The following is a 21,176-nucleotide window of genomic DNA, read 5'->3' on the forward strand; positions in this document are numbered from 1 at the left end:
GTTGCAAAAAAGAAAACACTCATTGAAAGTTGTAACCGTGGTACTTGGAGGGTAACACCAGCTTTAATGTCAGCGAATCAGAAAAGTCCTCAGATTGGCGCGTTCTGTCGTCACATTGTCTGTTCTTTAAACACTGTTTAGATTTTCTCTGTTAAGTAATTTCTCTCAATTGGTTCATGGTGATCAATAATCTGTGCCTGGCCCCCAACATCACCTCATTTTCAGAGCATTCATTTATTTTATAACTTCAAACAAACTTTTTAAGAAAACAAAAAAAAATTAACTAATCATCTTTCCAGAGACCATGAAATCGTAACTGATAATAACTTGGTGGGGGGCAGTCAGTAATTCTACTTTGTCAGCACAAAAGATCAGTGATTCTTAGAATGGCTTACAGAGCCCGCAGTTTACCCCCTATGTGTGTATCTCTGGCATGTGACATATCCAGTCTCTCACCTGAGCGCTGTGCGCTATTTGTCGCTGATAACTGCAGAAGCTCTGTACATCCGGACAGGGATATAAACTTATTATTTGTTATGGAAAAAGAGAGATGTTCAGATGTTTCGTACATGAGATATAACAGCTCATCCTGTATTCTACATATAATCTTAGGGGATAATATATAGTTCTGCCAGAAAAGTTAATCCTGGGTGAGGTCTGTAGACTTTGTCATTTAGTCTGAACGCCAAACCTTCTGCTTCCAAACAATGAAGATAGTCCTTGAAATCTTAATATATATACCTACAAGTGTAAGATCTGTATATTTTAGATATGTTTTGAGTATTTATTTTGCCTACATATATAACACTGAAATATTTATTTGTAAATAATATTTATTTTATGTAAGACAGAGCTGGGTAAAACCACAGATTGAACAGTAGGTTATGGTCCAACCAGATGATTCCTGGTTACCTCACCGTAGCCAAAACACGTGTGACCTGAGCAGCCTCAGTACTTCTCTAGGTGTCCTCCCGAGAGGTGCGCCAGCGTCACAGTCTTTGGTTGTTACAGTAACCTGCGTCTAGTTGTACTGTCTGCTTGATAAACCAGAAATTGCGCAGCGTAAAAACGCCAAAGTCCAATCTTCTAACACTCTAGGAAACGTTTCCATTGTTCTATGTTTATGACGTCCTGATATAATCATGAGAGTGACGGGACATCGGCTCTTTATTACATATATACATTATACGCTTCTGTATGTTTGGTCATATTATATTGGTCGGGGGCTGCGTTGTGCTATAGATACACGATGAAAATACTGCTGCAGATATAGCGAGTACGTAGCTGCATGCCGATACATAGCACATAATTATTTAGGGGTAAAGTAAATCAGATTTATGAGCAGTAAATATATTGAACCCACGTATTTAGAGGCAGGAAAGGTCCCAGAGGTTGGAGAATAAAGCGACTAATGAGAACTCGATCTGAGAATCTGCAATTGAGAAGTCACAGTTTTCCCAGCTGGAGAAATCTGCTTGTTGCAGTAGTTTAAATGGTCAAGTGCTGCTTGTATTATGGCAGCGTCTGTTTGTAGACGGCAGCGAGTGCCCCGGCATAATGTACAGATGGTTTCATCTTTCTATCAGTCAGGATAATTCCCCACACGTCCTGCTGGAGAGAGAGACTCTCATACAAGTACCCAGAGCTATTCACAGATCAATAAATTATGTATCTATCACCAGATAACAGATTGACATCATTACTGGGAATTAACATGTCGTTTCCATCTCTCAGGATAAAGAAAATCAAACTTTATGGAAGGTTTTAGCTACTTCTCACTTTTTTGAACTATTTTTGCCAGATGAAAAACAAAACTATGATTTCATTTATGGGTGTTGTAGACAGAGGTGTAGAACGCGCTGCTTGCACTCTATGCAGATGTCCCAAAAGTACGGCTTCCCCTTCTGACATTGATGTTACGTGAATATTAATTCAAGTTTTGCATTTAGTTCCTAACATTTTAGAAATTATTATTTGCATTATTTAATAGAGAGCTGGATATAGAGAATGTTTCACAGGTGATATATGTACATTTTTTAGTTGAATTAACTATATTTCATGTTCTACGTTTACAGCAACGTTAGTGAGCATTTATGGTGTCAATTCTGCTATCTATTCATTTTCTTTGAAGTTTCCTTTCTCTGTACTTAGTTATACAATATATCTTATACATTATATGCTGTACGTTATGTGCTATAGGATATATCGTATACGTTATGCTATACATTATACACTGTACATTATATGTTGCACCAGGACACCAGTTGCTATGGTAACCACTTTCAGGCATTGTACGTATGTACCCACCAGGGCTGTGCGGTTTTTCTGCGTTGATCGTTGAAGCGCCATCAATGGATCACGTGCATTTTTGAAGCATTTAATATGCACTAACCAGGATGGGAGACACTCTGCGTTCTGTGATAACTTATCAAATTAATCTTATCAACCCAAATCGTTTTCTTTGTTACATCTGTGTTATTTTATAGTAAAACGAGATCCATGCTGCCGTTAAGCATTTTACTGAGTGCCCCAAACACAGCGGGAAGATTATCAAATCCAAAAAATTACTTCCGACGTTTACAAATAACGATGTGGAAGTTTCAGGGGATGATCAGAAAAAGACGTTTTATATCTTGTGTGACGTTGTTACTTTAATTCTGAATCTCTGTTGAGAATGGATTTGGCCGAATCCTTAGATAAACGTCTGGATTCTGTACGTCCCTGGAATAATATTCCTAGTGTGTAGTATATGTACCTGGTGGTGTGAGATCCCGTCACATATATATAATTACTCATGTTTGTATGTACAGGTCCTGGTTCATGTCCAAACACAACTTCCACTCAACTTGTGTGTAGTCTGACAGTACTCAAATCCAAGCGGATCTCCAGATACATCTGTATGTGAATCTGGGTGTGAGTGCGCTCTGGATAAACGTTACTTGTTGTACATAGGCTACGTTAGACCCCCAGTTACTGTACATAGACTACGTTAGACCCCCCCTTACTGTACATAGACTACGTTAGATCCCCCTTACTGTACATAGGCTACGTTAGATCCCCCTTACTGTACATAGGCTATGTTAGACCCCCCTTACTGTACATAGACTACGTTAGACCCCCCCTTACTGTACATAGGCTACGTTAGACCACCCCCCCTTACTGTACATAGGCTATGTTAGACGACCCCCCCTCTTACTGTACATAGGCTACGTTAGACGACCCCCCCCCTTACTGTACATAGGCTACGTTAGACGACCCCCCCTTACTGTACATAGGCTACGTTAGACGACCCCCCCTTACTGTACATAGGCTACGTTAGACGACCCCCCCTTACTGTACATAGGCATAGGCTACGTTAGACCACCCCTTCCATCCCCCGTCGTAGGCAGTTGTAATTGTCAATTGCCTTCATACATGAATTGTGTGCCATTGTGTTTATTGATGTTGCGTCCGTTTGTGGGCATACTCTGAGCTATTGCACGCAGGATACGCAAAGGGACAGACGTCTGAACATGAATCAGACCTACGGTGCTTTCCTGGAAACCAAAAGAGCTTCTTCTTTGAGAGATTGTTTTGTTTTTCAAGTTCTGAGCCTTTATTGTATGTTAGAAGGATGTGTTTATAAAGGAACATACTAGTATTAGATATGACTATAAGGACACGTTCTCAGCCTGTATATGTCCGTTTACCCCATTGTGTTGTTGCATCACCATGACAGTCTCTCTCCTCCTCTCTTTGAACCTGTCCTTTCTGTAGAAGGCGTCAGAATCTGGAGATAAAGAGTCTCTTTGATGAAACTGATCGATAACATTTTCTTCTTTTTGACATTTCTGAGATCTAAAACTAGTTTCTCTGATTCACCGGACCAAACCCGAAGACACAAAGCAGAGCGGTTTCTTCATAGTTTTATATTATATTCATCAGTTTCTAGTTTTCATTTGAATGAAAAATTTAAGTCCTAAAGGATTCTGGAGCGGTTCATGGAAGCGTTGTCTTGTATGAAACGGGCCATAGGGGGTTAAATATGTAGGGGCAGAAGAAAGAGATTTAGGTTCTATAGCGTTTTCCCCACATTCTCATACTGAAGCTATTTTTGCAGAATGAGGTACCACCGGCCCTATGGATTTCTTGCTGACAGTATCTCTCTTCCCTGCCAAGTTGCTGCCAGCCCGGCTCTCGTCTCATGTCTAATTGGGTGGGTACACTAGTGATTCCCTTCAGAGTAGATGCCAGTGCAAGTTCATGGAACAGTTGGCATAAAAAACTGGAACGTTGTGTCATCTGGCAGCGTCCTCCCACCGTATCAATGTATCATTAACCCCTTACGGGCCGAGGACAGAACGCGGTGTCATCTGGCAGCGTCCTCCCACCGTATCAATGTATCATTAACCCCTTACGTGCCGAGGACAACGCGGTGTCATCTGGCAGCGTCCTCCCACCGTATCAATGTATCATTAACCCCTTACGTGCCGAGGACAGAACGCGGTGTCATCTGGCAGCGTCCTCCCACCATATCAATGTATCATTAACCCCTTACGTGCCGAGGACAGAACGCGGTGTCATCTGGCAGCGTCCTCCCACCATATCAATGTATCCCTAACCCCTTCAGTGCCGAATACGGAACGTGGTGTCATCTGGCAGCGTCCTTCCACCATATCAATGTATCCCTAACCCCTTCAGTGCCGAGGGCGGAATGTTGTGTCATCTGGCAGTGTCCTCCCACCGTATCAATGTATCCTTAACCCCTTTAGTGCTGAGAACAGAACATCTCCTACGGGCAGCAAAGATTAAGGGTCTCTTTAGCTCAGCAGTAATAGTGATTCCTGTGACGGAGAACAGACAGGGGGTCATGATGTCAAATAAAGAAATGGAAGTTGCTCAAATCAATTTATAGGGGGTCTTGATGTCGCCTGTGTCGGAGATACTAGGGGGCTCACATGCAGCAAGATGTCGCGCAGGTACGGGGGGGCTACTGATGCTGTTAGGGGCTCACATGCAGCAAGATGTTGCGCAGGTACGGGGGGGCTACTGACGCTGTTAGGGGGTCACATGCAGCAAGATGTCGCGCAGGTACGGGGGGGCTACTGATGCTGTTAGGGGGCTCACATGCAGCAAGATGTTGCGCAGGTACGGGGGGGCTACTGACGCTGTTAGGGGGTCACATGCAGCAAGATGTCGCCAGGTACGGGGGAAGGCTACTGACGCTGTTAGGGGGTCACATGCAGCAAGATGTCGCGCAGGTACGGGGGGGCTACTGATGCTGTTAGGGGGCTCACATGCAGCAAGATGTTGCGCAGGTACGGGGGGGCTACTGACGCTGTTAGGGGCTCACATGCAGCAAGATGTCGCCAGGTACGGGGGAAGGCTACTGACGCTGTTAGGGGCTCACATAAAGTCTCAGACACTATGGATTTATCCTTATAATTTGCTGATATTTATTATCTGCTGTTATATAACCGACCTCACAGGTGGAGAACATTTATTATTACGTAATATGTCTGTTTTTATCGCTGGTGTGTGATACGTATGAAGTGTGTATATCTGGACAGTGGGATAGAACAGTGTATTCCTATCACTGCTAATAACAGAAGGTGTCAGACTATATTCCTAATCTCCGCATTAAGTGGTCTGTATAAAATTAAGACAGCAATGTCTTCGTATAGTGCCGAAAATAGGGATCAATAATTACATCATACGTGTCTGACATGCACTAGACAGATACCAGCTGATTGGTTTCTGTGGATCAGTGTCAGTAAATGATCCCTACTGTCTATATATTTCTTTCTTTTCTTATAAACCTTTACATAAAACATTTAAAACACGGAAGTAACATTATAAGAAACAACCATTGCAATAAAGAAAGAGGAGAAGGGGAGGGACTTATCTAACAAAGCAGGCAGAGTGTGAGTGACAGGCCTACAGACTTATATTGTAGAATGCACTGTGTAGATTGGTGGATTCATACACAGGGCTAGCACCAGTCACAGCAGCTTAACTGACTGCAACTTCAGCTTTTTGTCTGGCATCAGACTCTGTCCTTAAGATATATATATGGGAATTATATATCTGTAAACAAAGCAGGTAAATATTTTTACTGAGATTAATCTAAACAAAAATACTGCCACAATTCTGCTGTCATGTCAGTTGTAAAAGGTTTTCATGTAATATAATTATTGGGTTCACAGTCTTATACAAGCATAAAATCAGTGTGTTTATTGTCCCAACAAACTGACATTACTGGCTATTACTGCTGATGTTCTGTACTTTTACTGACATTGGAAAGGCTGAGCAGAGGTTATAATCAGCAAGTGATGTTTCCATGTGTCTGACAGCGACTTTCGTGTTGCTGTAAATGGAGATGTGTTTGTCCTTTGTGGAGAGTCCATGTCTTCTGCTCAGTAACTGATCTTGCTGTAGTCCAGCGGTGAGACGGTTAACCCACTGGATCCGCCAATGGCGTGAGCTGAAATTTAGAGGGTGCTTATGCAGAATTGTCCAGTTGTTTTCTAGAGGAAGCTTAGTTTTCCTGGTGATAAACTTCAGTGTTATTTGGCCTCACTTCCTCCCCCCACCCTGCTGTTCGCCAACAGGGTCTGAAAGTGCCTTAAGTGCTTTTGACCGTGGTAATGAATGAAAATGGCTTCCTAGCACAGAGGGCATTGCATTAGACAGCACCTGTAAAAGCACTATTAGAGAGTCCGGATAACGACGTGACCACTGATTATTTACTGAACACTGGAAACGTCTTATTTTCTGCAAAGTCTCCAGACCTTACTTGTCAGGATACAAATGTCAGCACCTGAGGAAAATGTCTTAATGCAGAATAAAGCTGCTGGCCGGACGCTTCAGGTACACCGCTAATTAGTCTGTATATTCCTAACTGTAGAGTGCGGCCAGACACCTGAGGTATCACAAAGCTGGGGGGGGGGGGGGCAATATTCATATCCTTTATAGAGCATGATAATGTCACAGCCAGTGACATCACTGAGGTGAGAGGCACCAACCAAACCCCCGCCCTCGTCGCCCCACTGGCCAGTTGTATCTCCTGTGTTGCTGAATTTTATTGTCACTTTGTATGTTGTGGTTTCCTGAGCGTGTAAAATACAGTCATACGTGTGGAAGTTGTTTTGTGGGCATAGGAGACCCCCCCAGATAAACGCTGTATATATATATCACATTACATACTATGTAACACTGTATATATATCACATTACATACTATGTAACACTGTATATATCACATTACATACTATATAACGCTGTATATATATCACATTACATACTATGTAACACTGTATATATCACATTACATACTATATAACGCTGTATATATATCACATTACATACTATGTAACACTGTATATATATCACATTACATACTATGTAACACTGTATATATATCACATTACATACTATGTAACACTGTATATATATCACAGTACATACTATGTAACACTGTATATATATCAAATTACATACTGTATAACGCTGTATATATATATCACATTACATACTATGTAACACTGTATATATATCAAATTACATACTGTATAACGCTGTATATATATATCACATTACATACTGTATAACACTGTATATATATCACATTACATACTATGTAACACTGTATATATATCACATTACATACTATATAACGCTGTATATATATCACATTACATACTGTATAACACTGTATATATATCACATTACATACTGTATAACACTGTATATATATCACATTACATACTGTATAACGCTGTATATATATCACATTACATACTGTATAACACTGTATATATATCACATTACATACTATGTAACACTGTATATATATATCACATTACATACTATATAACGCTGTATATATATAACATTACATACTGTATAACGCTGTATATATATAACATTACATACTGTATAACACTGTATATATATCACATTACATACTGTATAACGCTGTATATATATCACATTACATACTATACAACGCTGTATATATATCACATTACATACTATATAACGCTGTATATATATCACATTACATACTATATAACGCTGTATATATATCACATTACATACTATACAACGCTGTATATATATCACATTACATACTATATAACGCTGTATATATATCACATTACATACTATATAACGCTGTATATATATCACATTACATACTATATAACGCTGTATATATATCACATTACATACTATATAACGCTGTATATATATCACATTACATACTATATAACGCTGTATATATATCACATTACATACTATATAACGCTGTATATATATCACATTACATACTATATAACGCTGTATATATATCACATTACATACTATATAACGCTGTATATATATCACATTACATACTATATAACGCTGTATATATATCACATTACATACTATATAACGCTGTATATATATCACATTACATACTGTATAACGCTGTATATATATCACATTACATACTATATAACGCTGTATATATATCACATTACATACTATATAACGCTGTATATATATCACATTACATACTGTATAACGCTGTATATATATCACATTACATACTATATAACACTGTATATATATCACATTACATACTATATAACACTGTATATATATCACATTACATACTATATAACGCTGTATATATATCACATCACATTACATACTATATAACGCTGTATATATATCACATTACATACTGTATAACGCTGTATATATATCACATTACATACTATATAACGCTGTATATACATCACATTACATACTATATAACGCTGTATATACATCACATTACATACTATATAACGCTGTATATATATCACATCACATTACATACTATATAACGCTGTATATATATCACATTACATACTATATAACGCTGACCGCTGCAGAAATAGAAGCCGTGGTATAAAGTCATCTGTCAGCGCACAGGAGGAGGATATCTGGCAATAGAGTCAATAAGCCTGATAGTGCAGGTTGAGGTACGAGGCTCAGTACAGGGTGAGATGTGTGCGTTTAACACATTGCACTGACTGTGTGCCCCTCACATGACGGACATCATTATTCTAGTAACATCACAAGATACAGAATGAGGTGCGAGGTTCAGCTGTCAGATCAGCTTTGATTGGAGCTTTTGGAGAGTTTAGAATTAGCGCGTTTGGATCACATTTGTCAGAAATTTGCAGGGATATGTTCATGTTCCCATTACTGGATATTGTAAGGACATATAGTGATATTAAGTAGGAACGATATATACACATACTGACAATGGATCAGAAGTTTAGGACATAAAACACCAGGAGACAATAATTCTTATATGTAAGTGAATAATAGAAATGTTACCCTGACTGACATCAGTCCCCATTTACTGAGAGCAGAAAATTGTACAATAATCAGAATGATGATTCACTGTCGTTTTGCTAATAATGTTCTGCAGACAGATTGGAGGGTAAACAGTCCGATGTCAAGTACGTAGCTGAGACCAGTGCAGTTTATTGACTCAAGTCAGTGACTTGTACTAGGGAACCAGGAAGCAGTTCTGACATAATAATATGAATACACTGTATCTCTGGTGGATGCCTGTTGTGGGTGCCTCTAATTTCGGGTTAAATCCATTATTTAGATATATTTGTATAGAAAGAACTTTCTCCAGCATTACTTTTGTAAGAAGAGTGACTAGGTCTGAGTGCAGCAGGGGGTCTGTGTGGGTGGAAGGGGTCCAATCTGTCACTGCTCATTCCTGACCCTGCGTCCCGGGCTCTGCTGATCCTTATTTCACTTGTCAGATTATGAATCCCCGAAAGTGTCTTGCCTTGGCCTCACATCACATCACTGGCTTCTGTATCCTGTCCTAATGGCGTCCGTGTCTCGCTGCCCAATTCTCATCTATACAACCTGCTTGTCTCCAGTGCGGCCCCCACTGAGCCAGACCGCAGCCAAATCGTAAAGCAGCGGCTTGGCACTTCTGTGTGAATAGGTTATGTGGAGCCATCACGCCAACAAGACGGGAGCTGGAACGGCTTGTTAGATCGTACCATCAAAAGCCACACTCTGCTCCCTGCCAATCAAACCTGATGCCGTCTTGTGGGCACACATTAAACACTCTGCGGGCATCTGGCCAGACTGACAAAAGATATCACAGCTTCCCAGTATCCCCCAAACCCTTCCGGGGGGATAAATAATGCATGGCACTGCTCATTCTAGAATAAAATAGGGAACCAGAGGTGGAACGCGGGATCAATATGATATAAATGGCAGCTTTATGTTTTTATGAAATGTTAAGTTGCAGGAGATTGTTGGGTCTTCAGAAACTGACTTTTATTGTTAGCCGGTGACATTTGCAGGGCTCTGATGTTTTGTAAAAGTCCACAGACCTGGTGTTTATTCTGCGTATGAAAGGTTATCAGGGAACAACTACTAATGTATGTATGTAGTCTGTCTATAAGAGTATAGAGGCCTGTATCGTATCACCTGCTCTGACATCTAGGGGGAGATTCAATCATAATCGAGATGCCACCAAACATCACCTCTATGGTACATGGAGATTCCATCCTAAACGTGGCCTCTGTCTCTATGTTCCAGTGATACCTTTTGTTGAATTGAATCTCCCCCTTAGTGTGATGTTGAAGTCATCGTCCTTTTCACAGTGATAACATTTACTGCCTTGTTCTCCACGTTTAACGGCTGTTGGACATAGTTTGTCATCATACGGCCATGGAATCAAACGATCCTCTCTGTCGCCTCCTCGCTGAGATCTTGGCCCCTGTACATATAGCTGCAGCCAAGACACTGAGCCATGGATTACCAAGAACCTGCGCTACACCAAGTGCCGTCACGCTCAGTATCCTTAGTAGTACTGCGGCCACCTTGCTGGGTGTCACAGTGGTCCCCCCGAGGGGGTAAATCTCTACCAGGGGGTAGTTCTGAGGTTCTACCAGGTAACGTTTGTGATCTGTTCTCACCCTATAAATATTATCAGTCTCTGTCCACATTCATCATTCAATTCAACATTTTATTGTACAGGAGAAAGGGATGCAGAGGCTTATTCACTATGTCATTTATTTATTAGATATTATATTGCCTCATTCAGGCAGTGATGGGATTTTATGATGGAGAATAAGGTAGTTTTTATCTCATAATATTTAGTTATGTTCCGGTGTCTCAGTAACAGGCCAGACTGTTATTGTTCTTTTGGGTTTGGTAATAAACCAGGGATATCCATGAGCACTGGCATGTGCTGTGTGATTGTACTTTGAAGGTGAAACTTGCTGTATAACAATTTATTTTCCGGTTATAAAATGTTCAGTTTGGTCATTCAGAAATATCATTGGGTGATTATTGTATCCTCCAGAATTATGTATATTCCCCTTAAGTGTCTTAAATCCGAAGCCCGCGCAGAGCGTCCGGCCAGTGGCGACTCATTCCGGTAAATTGATGCTTTGTAGATCTGTCCATTTTGAACATTTTGTTACAATTTCTCAATTTGAATGATGATAATGATCATTTTATTTCATTTATGTTCAGCTGAAGACTGACATGAGTTACTGTAAGACGAGTATATTTGTGTTGTCTGTGTTTGTATATAGGTGGAACAAGTCCTCATCCAGCACCGGTGCCGGGTGCAGCCAGATGCATTCAAATATAGTACAATAAGTATAATATCTCCTGGGGCCGCGGGGCAGGGGCCTCCTGGGGCAGGGGCCTCCTGGGGCCGCGGGGCAGGGGCCTCCTGGGGCAGGGGCCTCCTGGGGCCGCGGGGCAGGGGCCTCCTGGGGCCGCGGGGCAGGGGCCTCCTGGGGCCGCGGGGCAGGGGCCTCCTGGGGCCGCGGGGCAGGGGCCTCCTGGGGCCGCGGGGCAGGGGCCTCCTGGGGCCGCGGGGCAGGAGCTTCCTGGGGCCGCGGTGCAGGGGCCTCCTGGGGCCGCGGGGCAAGAGCATCCTGGGGCCGCGGGGCAGGGGCCTCCTGGGGCCGCGGGGCAGGGGCATCCTGGGGCCGCGGGGCAGGAGCTTCCTGGGGCCGCAGGGCAGGGGCCTCCTGGGGCTGCGGGGCAGGGGCCTCCTGGGGCCGCGGGGCAGGGGCCTCCTGGGGCCGCGGGGCAGGGGCCTCCTGGGGCCGCGGGGCAGGGGCCTCCTGGGGCAGGGGCCTCCTGGGGCCGCGGGGCAGGGGCCTCCTGGGGCAGGGGCCTCCTGGGGCCGCGGGGCAGGGGCCTCCTGGGGCCGCGGGGCAGGGGCCTCCTGGGGCCGCGGGGCAGGAGCATCCTGGGGCCGCGGTGCAGGGGCCTCCTGGGGCCGCGGGGCAAGAGCATCCTGGGGCCGCGGGGCAGGGGCCTCCTGGGGCTGCGGGGCAGGGGCATCCTGGGGCCGCGGGGCAGGAGCTTCCTGGGGCCGCGGGGCAGGGGCCTCCTGGGGCTGCGGGGCAGGGGCATCCTGGGGCCGCGGGGCAGGAGCATCCTGGGGCCGCGGGGCAGGGGCATCCTGGGGCCGCGGGACAGGGGCATCCTAGGGCCGCGGGGCAGGAGCAGTCTAGGGCCGCGGGGCAGGGGCCTCGGGGCAGGGGCATCCTGGGGCCGCGGGGCAGGGGCCTCCTGGGGCCGCGGTGCAGGGGCCTCCTGGGGCATCTGTTAAGTCTGCCCCACTGGTAGAGAAGCATGTAGTGCAGCGCAGTGACCCATTTAAGACCTTTTAACTCAGTAATGTCTGGAAGTATATATATCCTGTGATATATTCCCCATCATCTAGAGACACAAAGTGCCTCTAGTACGAGACCGGCGACCTGATCACGCCCTCTCTGAGTGACACGTAAAGTTTAGCGCGCTCCATCAGGCAGAAACAAATCATTTATATGTAAAATTCGCCACATACCTGGCCCTGAACAAATTTATTTATAAAAAGCTAATGGTAACCTCCGTTCATTTTTTACAATTTAGATTGCCTTATAATTTACCAAATCTACATGAGCAATAATGATGAATTTTGTCAGCATTATTCGCACCTTTTATTAATTTAACATAGATGAATAAAGGAGGGTGTTGTGAGGAGCTGATTGGGAAGAGATTTGTGAAAGTGACAGTTAGATTATAGGGTGCTTAGGGGAAAAATGGCTCTTTCACAAGGTACCTAGTAATTTAATTCTTGTTTGAAATTATTATAATTTATTATGTCCTGTGGGTCCTAATGAATATCTGCTATTAACTGGGAGAGAGAAATTGAAACTAAGATTATCCGGCTGCCTCCACTCCCTCTAACTGTGAGAGCCAATATTTTATGCCGTTTCCATTCCCTACATCTTGCTCTATAGACGGATTCCTTGGCTGAGAAATAAGACAGAAAATCACAGTGTCAGATACCTTTGTTATATGGACATAGGACTTGTTACATCCCTACTCCCCACTCTGTCAGACTCCCGAATTCTAGGGAATTCTCCCAGGAGAGGGAGCCTCCGGGATCCTGCTTCTCGGGGTCTTCATTCACTGCGAATCGTGTCGTTACGCCCCCCCCCTCTTACACCATGGACCTGCCCTCAGGATCTAAATGTATAAAAGGTAGACAAATATGAAATAAAGCCATTGTCTGTTCCCTATGGTCTATGGGTTGTCCATCGTACAATGTGCGTTACCTGTTCCTCTTACATTACATTGTCAGCTATAGTCATGCAGATAATATTACTAATGATCCGATATTGTGAATGTGGTCTGGGGGTGCGAGGGACGTGTACTGTAATAATGTTTTATATGGGAAACACCTGTAAATATCTGTATATACAGATGGTATCTCCACCCAGATCCCCCATATTCCTGCTGTATAAATTGTGTAAATATTTATACTTTGGAGCGGGTCCGTGCTGTGTGCAGCTACTGATGCAGATATATAAAGATATATAGATATAGAGACATAGCCCTGCTGCATCTCTATACAGTCTCCTACTATCTGTCTGGTGTATATCGCAAGAAGTGTATTTATAGTAACTTTATTGTGTTACATGGCCGCCTCTCTGGGTTACGTTATACAGGGACGGGTGTCATAGTCTTATACTTGGGGGTGACACTTATACAGACTTGGAACTACTTGGATAGTGGCTTAGTAACACTTCTTTTTTAGTGTATCAAGGGCAGCGCGGTGGCTCAGTGGTTAGCACTTCTGCCTCACAGCGCTGGGGTCATGAGTTAAATTCCCGACCATGGCCTTATCTGTGTGGAGTTTGTATGTTCTCCCTGTGTTTGCGTGGGTTTCCTCCGGGTGCTCCGGTTTCCTTCCACACTCCAAAAACATACTGGTAGGTTAATTGGCTGCTATCAAATTGACCCTACTCTCTCTCTCTCTCTCTGTCTGTGTATATTAGGGAATTTAGACTGTAAGCCCCAATGGGGGCAGGGACTGATGTGAGTGAGATCTCTGTACAGCGCTGCGGAATTAGTGGCGCTATATACACAAATGGTGATGATGATGACATTAATCGAAGTATTTGTCATATTCTCTATATATGAATAGTTGCATAGTACAACTTCTGTTCTGTACGCTGGATGTAATTCCCAGTATCTGCTCACACAGTAACACTTCTCGTTCCTGTATGCCGGTGTCTTTATTCTGCACTGTACTACTTCTGTTCTGTATGCGGGATTCTCATTATCTATCAGACAACTGCTAACGTCACCCAGGAGAGGATTGCACCGTTACTGGGAATCCGGGTCATCTGATGGGATGAGCGGGAGGGGGGTGAATGTAGAAATGCTGCTCTGAGTAGAGTTCTTCTTGTGCTCTGTCAGGGATATCCTTGAGACCTGACCTGTTGAGGGACGGATATGACAGTCAGGCCGTACTGGCAGTGATACAGACCTGTTTGTTAGCTGCACACTGTGTGTGTTTATTAACATTTCCTGAAGCTACAGATTAGCTGGAACGTCAGGTATGCCGGGTTGTATAAACAAGTAAAGGAAAGATTTCTGTTTAATGCTTAAAGGGCCGGTACCTGTTTATTCCTCGGGCAGGAGACGCCGCTCTATCCTGGCGCTCAATATACTGTGGTTCTGTGCGTTCAACCATTCATACCTATAAAAGGTTATTATTAAGAGTAATATAAACGTTCTCAAAGTGTCGCTATCACAGAGTATACCGTTAATTCTGGAGTATATTTATAACTTCCCGATCAGCCTCCTTGATGCTGATATGACATATTATATATATATATATATATACTGGATCTACACTAACAGGTCTGGTGTAAGTATATCATTATATAATAGTCATCGGCATAGACGACACACATATCGCCGCCATCCCTATTACACCCGTCCTCCAGAATCGCTCATTCGGCCGGTATACCAGCGGGGTCCAGATTACTGCCAGATTCTCAGAACGGGGTCTTTATAAATCTCTATATATCTTAATGACCAAAAATAAATGTAAAACAAATCAGTTGTGATTGTTGGAAGTTACCTATACGCCGAATCAGCGTATTTCCCTATAACTGGTCTGTTATATGTTCTCACAGTGTCCTCTCTCTGCTACTGGGGTTTAATCAGAAGGTAAAACAAATGAACTAGACACATTATATTAGGCCTCGTACAGACAGTCATTTTATATTCTTATAGCTTATTAAACGTGCTTTGATGCTGATAATGTGACTATAACTGAGCACTTTACATCCGTATTTCCGCGTCCTGCAGCATTCACTAGCGTTAGCGCTCGGTACAATATATTGGTGCTCTCCAACGCTGAGCGCTGCGTTACCCTACTAATTACATTTCACGAAGCTTCTCCCTTCCTTACACTAAGAGGTAGATTTACTAAGTCGTCTAAAAAGGAAAAGTGGAGATGTTGCGAACGGCAACCAATCAGATTGTAGCTATCATTTATCCCATACATTCTAGAAAACAATAGCTACAATCTGATTGGTTGCTGTTGGCAACATCTCTGATTTTCCTTTTCCAAAGTTTTAGTAAACCTACCCCTAAGAACACTAAAGCTGCAGGAGGGCGCTGAGAATGCGCTTCTAACACTCTAGTGTTTTTCCAACTCCCGTGTGTACAAACTATCACTTATATACCCCTCACCCCCATTTTATTCCGCCACATTTCTAGTTACCTGTACCCAAGATGTGCCAGAAAGGGGCAGAGAGATGGTGAGAAATCATCTATTGGTCTTTATCTAATTCTGGAGTATTTTATTCTGTGAATGTGATTGTGTGAGATGTTATCACTACGTCTCTGTATTCCTATAGGAGCGTCCTCTGCCCTCTCCCGTTATGTAAGGATGACCTTGTGGGTGCTCTCCAGCTGTACACATGCTCTCCTGTCGGGGGTACAGTCCCAGCACCGCAGGCTTTGGACATATGTGGCGCTTTATATCTTTCTTCTGACATTAATCCCGTTCACCAGCTGTGCAGACAGCTGCCAACTCTCGGCTCAGAGAGTTTGAATTTGGGGACAGAGATGAGTTTTCCTGTCCACTTTCTGGCTCCAGATTCATTGAGAAAATGACGGTGTTATCCCCCGATCCTGCAGCACTTACACCTGACGTTCCCCATCCGTATGTCCTACGCGACTGTCTTTGTCACCTTCGGCTGTTTTGGCCAAGTTATGGGGCATATTTAAATATAACTGTTTTTTTGGCACAATCATTTTTATTCCTTATCGCAATGATCAGGAACGAAAGATAACGACCATTTATTCAAAGTTGTTCTGTTGGACCAGCAGTCCTGATAAACGGCTGCCGCTGAGAACACTACAGTTTACCTGTCTGGATTCTCCTCTGTGGTCCCTATCATAAAGGTGAGGTGGGGACCTGCAGATCCCTCTACTACAATGCTCTCCCCATAGACTTCAATGGCCGACACCAGCATCAGAAAATCATAAAGAATAGCAGTCCAAATAGAAGCCTACGGGTAGCAGTGGAACCACAGCAGATATCAGAGATATCCCCTAGTAATAAATGAATAGTATACTTAAAATGTGGTTATCCCCGAAAACTGCTATTTTTGTGGGATTTTAAGCAAAATATTGCCTAATAAATCAACCCCTCTATTACAGCGTACACTGAGCATGGAGCCCTTCGCTTCCAGGGGACTGGGGCGGGATGGGGATGTGGGTCTGTGGGGAGCACTCTGTGTGTCTGCGGCCCTGTCACACACACTTCACCGCAGGAACAAGAGGAAGTCACCAATGTCACTTCCTCCTCCTGCATTATACTGATTGTGATATTACAGCATTTTCTGCACATTAATTATCATTTCTTATCCCAGTAATAAGAAATGAACTAACATGGCTATTTATTAAAATTGATGAACTGGAGAGCGGCTCCGGTTAGAGCCTGGCCCGTCGATTACTTTATAGTAAAGTTGTGACTTTACCTCCAGGTCTGACCCGCCCGGGGCACTGGGCAGGTACAGAGGACAACTAGTGATAGGAGGAAGATCTCTCTCCCCATAGGATGGACTGACGTAGGTCATCTCAGATGGCGTTAGCTGTCGGGGTCAAGATCGGAAAAGTTTTAGCATTTTGGATCTTGATAAAATAGGTCCAGAATGGGAGTAACGTGAACTGCGGCAGTTTGCTGAATACAGGAGGTATCTCTGGCGTTAGGCTGATGTTACATAGATCACGTTACTGGACCTAATCCCGGTGAACACAGACGTTTCATGTCTGAGATACGTTATGACGTCAGAGACCGGTTTCATGGTAATTTGATCGGCAATGACGCTGTTCCACATTACATTATTTACTAACCTACTGTATGTTCTACAAAGTATTTATAGGAAAATAATATGGAATAGTGAATAGTTTTATGAAAGTGTTCTAAAAATGTTTAAAATACGTCATTTATTGCCAAAAATATTTAAGCCGTACAGAAAAACTTATGAGATGAATAATTGTGCAACAAGTGTGCACAGTGTTTATCACATCTGCAGCCCAGGAGTCTGGTAATGGAGCGTTCAGCGTTGCGCCGGCTGATTTGATGACAGTTCCCATAATTATGAGAATTACCATGTAACTATTCTCACCTGCTTCCGCCTGGAGAGATGAGAGCAGGAGGCCGAGAATAGGACACAAATCAGCAACACTGGGAATATTCTATATCAGTATCACAATATCCTGATTTATGATGAATTGTCCCTGGGACACAGTCCCTCTTTTAATATTGTCCTACTGCGATCTACTTGAGTAATGCTGGCTGTTATTCTCAATGCTTGTTACTTTTCTGTATAGATAACTGCACAGTACCACTTCCCTTATCCTGGGTGATGGATGTAAATCCTAGTATGTGTATTATTCTGTATGTATGAATAACTACACAATACCACTTCCCTTATCCTGGGTGATGGATGTAGATCCTAGTATGTGTATTATTCTGTATGTATGAATAACTACACAATACCACTTCCCTTATCCTGGGTGATGGATGTAGATCCTAGTATGTGTATTATTCTGTATGTATGAATAACTACACAATACCACTTCCCTTATCCTGGGTGATGGATGTAGATCCTAGTATGTGTATTATTCTGTATGTATTTATGGCTACACAGTACCACTTCCCTTATCCTGGGTGATGGATGTGAGTCTCAGTATCTGTTCGTATCCTGTGATATTTAATACATTGCTTACTATTTATGGGATGTGTCAGAGAAGAGCAGAGGACATAATGTAGAATTTGGATACATTGTAATATGAAGAACAAGAGACAATGATCTGTGTCTGTTACGTATAGTTATATCTTTGTCGCCATCTCCGCCGTACAGAGAACCACAGAACTTCTCAGTGTATTTAACATTTTTTTCTTAATATTGGAAAAGCAGTAAAATAATGTTTGTATTTTATTTCGGTGCTATTAGCTGCAGCGGCGGCAGGAATACAACTGCTTATTAAGTAATATTATCCCAGATGTTCTGTTACCTGGTGGTGCCCAGATTTGGCTAATACCGATCCCCCTATTTATAGGCTCCCGGTGGCCACATCTACAGGTGACTAATAGAAGGAGCTCAGTAAGTGGAATAATGAATAGTATTAGGTGTCAATTAAATCCATGTTTCTGGAGGTGCAGGTGCTTCATATTGTACTGACACATTTGAAGTATCGCAGCCACTTCACCCATGCATACGAACAAGCACATTTGCATATTAAAAAGCTGCAAATTATTTAACTGAAGCAAAAGTCTTTTAGAGATGATGGAGGTTATTAAAACTGTTGACAAGAAAGAAGGTAATTGCCTGAAAATGAGAGCTGACATTCTGCCGTATACAAGGAGTGTTGTGTTGTGTGGCATTGTGCCGCCGCGCCGCGCTATATAACCTATTACATTGAGATTGCTCCTATGCAATTAGCTCCTCTTTGTCCTCACTTCAATAAGGCTGTGATTATGACGGATTGAAGAACACTTGGCATATTGAATGTCTGTTGTTTTTATAACTTCATCACAAATGACAAAACACGTTTTGTGTCCTGGTTCTTTCATTCTCTCTCCTTTCCTTATTGAGTCGCTGATTAGAATATATTCATTCATGTGGGGACAATGTGCTCGGGCTGCGTCTCTTCTCGTTTTCACAGGTTTTTCTGTGTTCTCTCTGTCCTACTTCTGTTGTCTGAATGTGACGTCATGTCGCTGTACCTCACCGTACGGCGGCGATATAGTGACATAGGTAGAACCGACCAACCAGGAACCAGCAGGAAAGTCACCTTGTATCTATTGTAGGGATAGTGGAGATTCCTTTATTAGAGCACCGGTTACAATATGTATCATTTATTCATTAGCACAAATAAATGTGAGATACATGAGGAAAGAGGGTTTGGTCCTGAAGAGCTTACAATCTAGACTGATTATGGGGGATGTGCAGCTTTCAAGAGGAAGGAGTCAGGTGCAGCAACTTGTTCTTCTGCATTTAGAAATCAGGATGCTGCTCCCGTCAGATTCTAACCAAACAATCCAAAAATCATGTCACCGATGTGGAAATGTCTTCAGTTATCTTACATTGCTGCAAATGTTAAAGTTGTTTTGTTTTATTAACAGAACATGGCTTATTATTATTATTATTATTATTATTTTATTGTTATTATTATTATTATTTTATTGTTATTATTGTTATTTTATTGTTATTATTGTTATTATTTTATTGTTATTATTATTATTTTATTGTTATTATTATTGTTATTATTATTATTATTGTTATTATTATTGTTATTATTATTTAAATTTATGGTGAATTTCCAAAGCCAATAGTTCTAACGCCTTCTTGAAGGTGGGGGTAACCCCGGTATGATAAGAAGCCAGGGGGAATGTGATTGTGGCAGCACCCTACAATCTTGGTAATAATCTTCTTGTGAGCCACATATATAGAAATCAGCACAATTGATGCCAAACAAAATGCCCCAAGTGTAGAGTATTTCACAGTCGTTCTATGTTGTTTAGTTATACTCCTCATTTTACCGGTAAACCTGTAATTGTGTTCTCACCGTGGCCCAGCGCCTTCACAATCATTAGTACATGAGAGTGTCGGTCACCTTGGCATTGCTATCTAATTAAATCATTTATAGAAGGAACGTGATTCTTTGCCGTCAGACCAGCTGCCTGTAATATTGTATAACCAGAAGCAGAGAGTACCCAGCGACATAATGTATAGGAAACAACCTGTACACAGAGCTATAGGGACACAGATCTGGTGTCCGCTTCGGATAAATGCAGAGTCTCCGGCAGGATCTGGGTTTGGTCTAATCCTTAGGAGTCAGAATCCTGATTTACTGTATCACGGAGATAAAATTACAGATAATCAGGTGAAATCTAGAAAATAAAATCTTAGCTTTAATATTAAAGTTTGGATTTTGTCCATAGAATAATCTATAAAAGGTTTTGATGTTCAGAATAAAAGAATCAGTGAATCCCTATTTATTGATCGTATTATAAGTATATATAAACTCTTCTGCCCCTCCCCATTTATCTCTTATGTCCCTGATATGATTTATATTTTCTGTACCATCGAGTCCATTATTACGCTGGTTGTATCTTGTCGGATATATAAAGCAGCCGTGAGTTACCCCCCTCTCCTTATATTTATATAGATGATGTTCTTACTGTGAGATTATTTGAAGATCTTTTACAATCCATCTCCAGGCAAATATTTGCCATATGAAATGTTCGGCAGTCAGCGGCAGATACACTGAACGTGGATTAACTCCGTGCCT

The 21,176-nt window shown here is 42.4% G+C and overlaps 1 protein-coding gene across 6 annotated transcripts in view; it reads left to right on the forward strand.

The window, feature by feature from the left end:
* SOX6 (SRY-box transcription factor 6) overlaps positions 1-21,176 on the forward strand; it is a 307,461-nt gene that overhangs the window by 148,313 nt on the left and 137,972 nt on the right. The gene's annotated exons all lie outside the window — the stretch shown is intronic.

This window comes from Mixophyes fleayi, chromosome 10 (assembly GCF_038048845.1).
Source record: "Mixophyes fleayi isolate aMixFle1 chromosome 10, aMixFle1.hap1, whole genome shotgun sequence".
NCBI classification, from domain to species: Eukaryota; Metazoa; Chordata; class Amphibia; order Anura; family Limnodynastidae; genus Mixophyes; species Mixophyes fleayi.